This window comes from Pseudorca crassidens, chromosome Y (assembly GCF_039906515.1).
Source record: "Pseudorca crassidens isolate mPseCra1 chromosome Y, mPseCra1.hap1, whole genome shotgun sequence".
NCBI classification, from domain to species: Eukaryota; Metazoa; Chordata; class Mammalia; order Artiodactyla; family Delphinidae; genus Pseudorca; species Pseudorca crassidens.
Genome location: NC_090318.1, coordinates 310522 through 320295, shown reverse-complemented (window position 1 = coordinate 320295; position 9774 = coordinate 310522).

Genomic DNA, 9774 nt, shown 5'->3' with positions numbered 1-9774 from the left:
GTTAGGGTTCGGGCTAGGGTTAGGGTTAGGGGACGGGGACGGTTTAGGGTCCAGGTGAGGGTACGACAACGCTTTAGGGGGAGCGGACGTGTGAGGGCGCGGGTTAGTGTAAGCGTACGGGTTAGGATTAGGGGACGGGTGAGGGTCAGGCTTCGGGGAAGGGTTAGGGTTAGGGTTCGGGCTAGGGTTAGGGTTAGGGGACGGGGACGGTTTAGTGTCCAGGTGAGGGTAGGACAACTCTTTAGGGGGAGCGGACGTGTGAGGGCGCGGGTTAGTGTCAGCGTACGGGTTAGGATTAGGGGACGGGTGAGGGTCAGGCTTCGGGGAAGGGTTAGGGTTAGGGTTCGGGCTAGGGTTAGGGTTAGGGGACGGGGACGGGTTAGGGTCCAGGTGAGGGTACGACAACGCTTTAGGGGGAGCGGACGTGTGAGGGCGCGGGTTAGTGTCAGCGTACGGGTTAGGATTAGGGGACGGGTGAGGGTCAGGCTTCGGGGAAGGGTTAGGGTTAGGGTTCGGGCTAGGGTTAGGGTTAGGGGACGGGGACGGTTTAGGGTCCAGGTGAGGGTACGACAACGCTTTAGGGGGAGCGGACGTGTGAGGGCGCGGGTTAGTGTCAGCGTACGGGTTAGGATTAGGGGACGGGTGAGTGTCAGGCTTCGGGGAAGGGTTAGGGTTAGGGTTCGGGCTAGGGTTAGGGTTAGGGGACGGGGACGGGTTAGGGTCCAGGTGAGGGTACGACAACGCTTTAGGGGGAGCGGACGTGTGAGGGCGCGGGTTAGTGTCAGCGTACGGGTTAGGATTAGGGGACGGGTGAGGGTCAGGCTTCGGGGAAGGGTTAGGGTTAGGGTTCGGGCTAGGGTTAGGGTTAGGGGACGGGGACGGTTTAGGGTCCAGGTGAGGGTACGACAACGCTTTAGGGGGAGCGGACGTGTGAGGGCGCGGGTTAGTGTCAGCGTACGGGTTAGGATTAGGGGACGGGTGAGGGTCAGGCTTCGGGGAAGGGTTAGGGTTAGGGTTCGGGCTAGGGTTAGGGTTAGGGGACGGGGACGGTTTAGGGTCCAGGTGAGGGTACGACAACGCTTTAGGGGGAGCGGACGTGTGAGGGCGCGGGTTAGTGTCAGCGTACGGGTTAGGATTAGGGGACGGGTGAGGGTCAGGCTTCGGGGAAGTGATAGGGTTAGGGTTCGGGCTAGGGTTAGGGTTAGGGGACGGGGACGTTTTAGGGTCCAGGTGAGGGTACGACAACGCTTTAGGGGGAGCGGACGTGTGAGGGCGCGGGTTAGTGTCAGCGTACGGGTTAGGATTAGGGGACGGGTGAGGGTCACGCTTCGGGGAAGGGTTAGGGTTAGGGTTCGGGCTAGGGTTAGGGTTAGGGGACGGGGACGGTTTAGGGTCCAGGTGAGGGTACGACAACGCTTTAGGGGGAGCGGACGTGTGAGGGCGCGGGTTAGTGTCAGCGTACGGGTTAGGATTAGGGGACGGGTGAGGGTCAGGCTTCGGGGAAGGGTTAGGGTTAGGGTTCGGGCTAGGGTTAGGGTTAGGGGACGGGGACGGTTTAGGGTCCAGGTGAGGGTACGACAATGCTTTAGGGGGAGCGGACGTGTGAGGGCGCGGGTTAGTGTAAGCGTACGGGTTAGGATTAGGGGACGGGTGAGGGTCAGGCTTTGGGGAAGGTTTAGGGTTAGGGTTCGGGCTAGGGTTAGGGTTAGGGGACGGGGACGGTTTAGGGTCCAGGTGAGGGTACGACAACGCTTTAGGGGCAGCGGACGTGTGAGGGCGCGGGTTAGTGTAAGCGTACGGGTTAGGATTAGGGGACGGGTGAGGGTCAGGCTTCGGGGAAGGGTTAGGGTTAGGTTTCGGGCTAGGGTTAGTGTTAGGGGACGGGGACGGTTTAGGGTCCAGGTGAGGGTACGACAACGCTTTAGGGGGAGCGGACGTGTGAGGGCGCAGGTTAGTGTCAGCGTACGGGTTAGGATTAGGGGACGGGTGAGGGTCAGGCTTCGGGGAAGGGTTAGGGTTAGGGTTCGGGCTAGGGTTAGGGTTAGGGGACGGGGACGGGTTACGGTCCAGGTGAGGGTAGGACAATGCTTTAGGGGGAGCGGACGTGTGAGGGCGCTGGTTAGTGTCAGCGTATGGCTTACGATTTGGGGACGGGTGAGGGTCAGGCTTCGGGGAAGGGTTAGGGTTAGGGTTCAGGCTAGGGTTAGGGTTAGGGGACGGGGACGGTTTAGGGTCCAGGTGAGGGTACGACAACGCTTTAGGGGGAGCGGACGTGTGAGGGCGCGGGTTAGTGTCAGCATACGGGTTACGATTAGGGGACGGGTGAGGGTCATGCTTCGGGGAAGGGTTAGGGTTAGGGTTCGGGCTAGGGTTAGGTTTAGGGGACGGGGACGGTTTAGGGTCCTGGTGAGGGTACGACAACGCTTTAGGGGGAGCGGACGTGTGAGGGCGCGGGTTAGTGTCAGCGTACGGGTTACGATTAGGGGACGGGTGAGGGTCAGGCTTCGGGGAAGGGTTAGGGTTAGGGTTCGGGCTAGGGTTAGGGTTAGGGGACGGGGACGGTTTAGGGTCCTGGTGAGGGTACGACAACGCTTTAGGGGGAGCGGACGTGTGAGGGCGCGGGTTAGTGTCAGCGTACGGGTTAGGATTAGGGGACGGGTGAGGGTCAGGCTTCGGGGAAGGGTTAGGGTTAGGGTTCGGGCTAGGGTTAGGGTTAGGGGACGGGGACGGTTTAGGGTCCAGGTGAGGGTACGACAATGCTTTAGGGGGAGCGGACGTGTGAGGGCGCGGGTTAGTGTCAGCGTACGGGTTAGGATTAGGGGACGGGTGAGGGTCAGGTTTCGGGGAAGGGATAGGTTTAGGGTTCGGGCTAGGGTTAGGGTTAGGGGACGGGGACGGTTTAGGGTCCAGGTGAGGGTACGACAACGCTTTAGGGGGAGCGGACGTGTGAGGGCGTGGGTTAGTGTCAGCCTACGGGTTAGGATTAGGGGACGGGTGAGGGTCAGGCTTCGGGGAAGGGTTAGGGTTAGCGTTCGGGCTAGGGTTAGGGTTAGGGGACGGGGACGGTTTAGGGTCCAGGTGAGGGTACGACAACGCTTTAGGGGGAGCGGACGTGTGAGGGCGCGGGTTAGTGTCAGCGTACGGGTTACGATTAGGGGACGGGTGAGGGTCAGGCTTCGGGGAAGGGTTAGGGTTAGGGTTCGGGCTAGGGTTAGGGTTAGGGGACGGGGACGGTTTAGGGTCCTGGTGAGGGTACGACAACGCTTTAGGGGGAGCGGACGTGTGAGGGCGCGGGTTAGTGTCAGCGTACGGGTTAGGATTAGGGGACGGGTGAGGGTCAGGCTTCGGGGAAGGGTTAGGGTTAGGGTTCGGGCTAGGGTTAGGGTTAGGGGACGGGGATGGTTTAGGGTCCAGGTGAGGGTACGACAACGCTTTAGGGGGAGCGGACGTGTGAGGGCGCGGGTTAGTGTCAGCGTACGGGTTAGGATTAGGGGACGGGTGAGGGTCAGGCTTCGGGGAAAGGTTAGGGTTAGGTTTCGGGCTAGGGTTAGGGTTAGGGGACGGGGACGGGTTAGGGTCCAGGTGAGGGTACGACAACGCTTTAGGGGGAGCGGACGTGTGAGGGCGCGGGTTAGTGTCAGCGTACGGGTTAGGATTAGGGGACGGGTGAGGGTCAGGCTTCGGGGAAGTGTTAGGGTTAGGGTTCGGGCTAGGGTTAGGGTTAGGGGACGGGGACGGTTTAGGGTCCAGGTGAGGGTACGACAACGCTTTAGGGGGAGCGGACGTGTGAGGGCGCGGGTTAGTGTCAGCGTACGGGTTAGGATTAGGGGACGGGTGAGGGTCAGGCTTCGGGGAAGGTTTAGGGTTAGGGTTCGGGCTAGGGTTAGGGTTAGGGGATGGGGACGGTTTAGGGTCCAGGTGAGGGTACGACAACGCTTTAGGGGGAGCGGACGTGTGAGGGCGCGGGTTAGTGTAGGCGTACGGGTTAGGATTAGGGGACGGGTGAGGGTCAGGCTTCGGGGAAGGGTTAGGGTTAGGGTTCGGGCTAGGGTTAGGGTTAGGGGACGGGGACGGGTTACGGTCCAGGTGAGGGTAGGACGCTTTAGGGGGAGCGGACGTGTGAGGGCGCTGGTTAGTGTCAGCGTACGGCTTACGATTTGGGGACGGGTGAGGGTCAGGCTTCGGGGAAGGGTTAGGGTTAGGGTTCGGGCTAGGGTTAGGGTTAGGGGACGGGGACGGTTTAGGGTCCAGGTGAGTGTACGACAACGCTTTAGGGGGAGCGGACGTGTGAGGGCGCGGGTTAGTGTCAGCGTACGGGTTACGATTAGGGGACGGGTGAGGGTCAGGCTTCGGGGAAGGGTTAGGGTTAGGGTTCGGGCTAGGGTTAGGGTTAGGGGACGGGGACGGTTTAGGGTCCTGGTGAGGGTACGACAACGCTTTAGGGGGAGCGGACGTGTGAGGGCGCGGGTTAGTGTCAGCGTACGGGTTAGGATTAGGGGACGGGTGAGGGTCAGGCTTCGGGGAAGGGTTAGGGTTAGGGTTCGGGCTAGGGTTAGGGTTAGGGGACGGGGACGGTTTAGGGTCCAGGTGAGGGTACGACAATGCTTTAGGGGGAGCGGACGTGTGAGGGCGCGGGTTAGTGTCAGCGTACGGGTTAGGATTTGGGGACGGGTGAGGGTCAGGCTTCGGGGAAGGGATAGGGTTAGGGTTCGGGCTAGGGTTAGGGTTAGGGGACGGGGACGGTTTAGGGTCCAGGTGAGGGTACGACAACGCTTTAGGGGGAGCGGACGTGTGAGGGCGTGGGTTAGTGTCAGCCTACGGGTTAGGATTAGGGGACGGGTGAGGGTCAGGCTTCGGGGAAGGGTTAGGGTTAGGGTTCGGGCTAGGGTTAGGGTTAGGGGACGGGGACGGTTTAGGGTCCAGGTGAGTGTACGACAACGCTTTAGGGGGAGCGGACGTGTGAGGGCGCGGGTTAGTGTCAGCGTACGGGTTACGATTAGGGGACGGGTGAGGGTCAGGCTTCGGGGAAGGGTTAGGGTTAGGGTTCGGGCTAGGGTTAGGGTTAGGGGACGGGGACGATTTAGGGTCCTGGTGAGGGTACGACAACGCTTTAGGGGGAGCGGACGTGTGAGGGCGCGGGTTAGTGTCAGCGTACGGGTTAGGATTAGGGGACGGGTGAGGGTCAGGCTTCGGGGAAGGGTTAGGGTTAGGGTTCGGGCTAGGGTTAGGGTTAGGGGACGGGGACGGTTTAGGGTCCAGGTGAGGGTACGACAACTCTTTAGGGGGAGCGGACGTGTGAGGGCGCGGGTTAGTGTCAGCGTACGGGTTAGGATTAGGGGACGGGTGAGGGTCAGGCTTCGGGGAAGGGTTAGGGTTAGGTTTCGGGCTAGGGTTAGGGTTAGGGGACGGGGACGGGTTAGGGTCCAGGTGAGGGTACGACAACGCTTTAGGGGGAGCGGACGTGTGAGGGCGTGGGTTAGTGTCAGCGTACGGGTTAGGATTAGGGGACGGGTGAGGGTCAGGCTTCGGGGAAGGGTTAGGGTTAGGGTTCGGGCTAGGGTTAGGGTTAGGGGACGGGGACGGTTTAGGGTCCAGGTGAGGGTACGACAACGCTTTAGGGGGAGCGGACGTGTGAGGGCGCGGGTTAGTGTCAGCGTACGGCTTACGATTTGGGGACGGGTGAGGGTCAGGCTTCTGGGAAGGGTTAGGGTTAGGGTTCGGGCTACGGTTAGGGTTAGGGGACGGGGACGGTTTAGGGTCCAGGTGAGGGTACGACAACGCTTTATGGGGAGCGGACGTGTGAGGGCGCGGGTTAGTGTCAGCGTAAGGCTTAGGATTCGGGGACGGGTGAGGGTCAGGCTTCGGGGAAGGGTTAGGGTTAGGGTTCGGGCTAGGGTTAGGGTTAGGGGACGGGGACGGTTTAGGGTCCAGGTGAGGGTAGGACAACGCTTTAGGGGGAGCGGACGTGTGAGGGCACGGGTTAGTGTCAGCGTACGGGTTAGGATTAGGGGACGGGTGAGGGTCAGGCTTCGGGGAAGGGTTAGGGTTAGGGTTCGGGCTAGGGTTAGGGTTAGGGGACGGGGACGGTTTAGGGTCCAGGTGAGGGTACGACAACGCTTGAGGGGGAGCGGACGTGTGAGGGCGCGGGTTAGTGTCAGCGTACGGGTTAGGATTAGGGGACGGGTGAGGGTCAGGCTTCGGGGAAGGGTTAGGGTTAGGGTTCGGGCTATGGTTAGGGTTAGGGGACGGGGACGGTTTAGGGTCCAGGTGAGGTTACGACAACGGTTTAGGGGGAGCGGACGTGTGAGGGCGCGGGTTAGTGTCAGCGTACGGGTTAGGATGAGGGGACGGGTGAGGGTCAGGCTTCGGGGAAGTGTTAGGCTTAGGGTTCGGGCTAGGGTTAGGGTTAGGGGACGGGGACGGTTTAGGGTCCAGGTGAGGGTACGACAACGCTTTAGGGGGAGCGGACGTGTGAGGGCGCGGGTTAGTGTCAGCGTACGGGTTAGGATTAGGGGACGGATGAGAGTCAGGCTTCGGGGAAGGGTTAGGCTTAGGGTTCGGGCTAGGGTTAGGGTTAGGGGACGGGGACGGTTTAGGGTCCAGGTGAGGGTACGACAACGCTTTAGGGGGAGCGGACGTGTGAGGGCGCGGGTTAGTGTCAGCGTACGGGTTAGGATTTGGGGACGGGTGAGGGTCAGGCTTCGGGGAAGGGATAGGGTTAGGGTTCGGGCTAGGGTTAGGGTTAGGGGACGGGGACGGTTTAGGGTCCAGGTGAGGGTACGACAACGCTTTAGGGGGAGCGGACGTGTGAGGGCGTGGGTTAGTGTCAGCGTACGGGTTAGGATTGGGGGATGGGTGAGTGTCAGGCTTCGGGGAAGGGTTAGGGTTAGGGTTCGGGCTAGGGTTAGGGTTAGGGGACGGGGACGGTTTAGGGTCCAGGTGAGGGTACGACAACGCTTTAGGGGGAGCGGACGTGTGAGGGCGCGGGTTAGTGTCAGCGTACGGGTTAGGATTAGGGGACGGGTGAGGGTCAGGCTTCGGGGAAGTGTTAGGGTTAGGTTTCGGGCTAGGGTTAGGGTTAGGGGACGGGGACGGGTTAGGGTCCAGGTGAGGGTAGGACAGCGCTTTAGGGGTGCGGACGTGTGAGGGCGCGGGTTAGTGTCAGCGTACGGGTTAGGATTAGGGGACGGGTGAGTGTCAGGCTTCGGGGAAGTGTTAGGGTTAGGGTTCGGGCTAGGGTTAGGGTTAGGGGATGGGGACGGTTTAGGGTCCAGGTGAGGGTACGACAACGCTTTAGGGGGAGCGGACGTGTGAGGGCGCGGGTTAGTGTAAGCGTACGGGTTAGGATTAGGGGACGGGTGAGGGTCAGGCTTCGGGGAAGGGTTAGGGTTAAGGTTCGGGCTAGGGTTAGGGTTAGGGGACGGGGACGGTTTAGTGTCCAGGTGAGGGTAGGACAACTCTTTAGGGGGAGCGGACGTGTGAGGGCGCGGGTTAGTGTCAGCGTACGGGTTAGGATTAGGGGACGGGTGAGGGTCAGGCTTCGGGGAAGGGTTAGGGTTAGGGTTCGGGCTAGGGTTAGGGTTAGGGGACGGGGACGGGTTAGGGTCCAGGTGAGGGTACGACAACGCTTTAGGGGGAGCGGACGTGTGAGAGCGCGGGTTAGTGTCAGCGTACGGGTTAGGATTAGGGGACGGGTGAGGGTCAGGCTTCGGGGAAGGGTTAGGGTTAGGGTTCGGGCTAGGGTTAGGGTTAGGGGACGGGGACGGTTTAGGGTCCAGGTGAGGGTACGACAACGCTTTAGGGGGAGCGGACGTGTGAGGGCGCGGGTTAGTGTCAGCGTACGGGTTAGGATTAGGGGACGGGTGAGGGTCAGGCTTCGGGGAAGGGTTAGGGTTAGGTTTCGGGCTAGGGTTAGGGTTAGGGGACGGGGACGGGTTAGGGTCCAGGTGAGGGTACGACAGCGCTTTAGGGGTGCGGACGTGTGAGGGCGCGGGTTAGTGTCAGCGTACGGGTTAGGATTAGGGGACGGGTGAGGGTCAGGCTTCGGGGAAGGGTTAGGGTTAGGGTTCGGGCTAGGGTTAGGGTTAGGGGACGGGGACGGTTTAGGGTCCAGGTGAGGGTACGACAACGCTTTAGGGGGAGCGGACGTGTGAGGGCGCGGGTTAGTGTAAGCGTACGGGTTAGGATTAGGGGACGGGTGAGGGTCCGGCTTCGGGGAAGGGTTAGGGTTAGGGTTTGGGCTAGGGTTAGGGTTAGGGGACGGGGACGGTTTAGTGTCCAGGTGAGGGTAGGACAACTCTTTAGGGGGAGCGGACGTGTGAGGGCGCGGGTTAGTGTCAGCGTACGGGTTAGGATTAGGGGACGGGTGAGTGTCAGGCTTCGGGGAAGGGTTAGGGTTAGGGTTCGGGCTAGGGTTAGGGTTAGGGGACGGGGACGGGTTAGGGTCCAGGTGAGGGTACGACAACGCTTTAGGGGGAGCGGACGTGTGAGGGCGCGGGTTAGTGTCAGCGTACGGGTTAGGATTAGGGGACGGGTGAGGGTCAGGCTTCGGGGAAGGGTTAGGGTTAGGGTTCGGGCTAGGGTTAGGGTTAGGGGACGGGGACGGTTTAGGGTCCAGGTGAGGGTACGACAACGCTTTAGGGGGAGCGGACGTGTGAGGGCGCGGGTTAGTGTCAGCGTACGGGTTAGGATTAGGGGACGGGTGAGGGTCAGGCTTCGGGGAAGTGTTAGGGTTAGGGTTCGGGCTAGGGTTAGGGTTAGGGGACGGGGACGGTTTAGGGTCCAGGTGAGGGTACGACAACGCTTTAGGGGGAGCGGACGTGTGAGGGCGCGGGTTAGTGTCAGCGTACGGGTTAGGATTAGGGATCGGGTGAGGGTCAGGCTTCGGGGAAGGGTTAGGGTTAGGTTTCGGGCTAGGGTTAGGGTTAGGGGACGGGGACGGGTTAGGGTCCAGGTGAGGGTACGACAACGCTTTACGGGGAGCGGACGTGTGAGGGCGCGGGTTAGTGTCAGCGTACGGGTTAGGATTAGGGGATGGGTGAGTGTCAGGCTTCGGGGAAGGGTTAGGGTTAGGGTTCGGGCTAGGGTTAGGGTTAGGGGACGGGGACGGTTTAGGGTCCAGGTGAGGGTACGACAACGCTTTAGGGGGAGCGGACGTGTGAGGGCGCGGGTTAGTGTAAGCGTACGGGTTAGGATTAGGGGACGGGTGAGGGTCAGGCTTCGGGGAAGGGTTAGGTTTAGGGTTCGGGCTAGGGTTAGGGTTAGAGGACGGGGACGGTTTAGTGTCCAGGTGAGGGTAGGACAACTCTTTAGGGGGAGCGGACGTGTGAGGGCGCGGATTAGTGTCAGCGTACGGGTTAGGATTAGGGGACGGGTGAGGGTCAGGCTTCGGGGAAGGGTTAGGGTTAGGGTTCGGTCTAGGGTTAGGATTAGGGGACGGGGACGGGTTAGGGTCCAGGTGAGGGTACGACAACGCTTTAGGGGGAGCGGACGTGTGAGGGCGCGGGTTAGTGTCAGCGTACGGGTTAGGATTAGGGGACGGGTGAGGGTCAGGCTTCGGGGAAGGGTTAGGGTTAGGGTTTGGGCTAGGGTTAGGTTTAGGGGACGGGGACGGTTTAGGGTCCAGGTGAGGGTACGACAACGCTTTAGGGGGAGCGGACGTGTGAGGGCGCGGGTTAGTGTCAGCGTACGGGTTAGGATTAGGGGACGGGTGAGGGTCAGGCTTCGGGGAAGTGTTAGGGTTAGGTTTCGGGCTAGGGTTAGGGTTAGGGGACG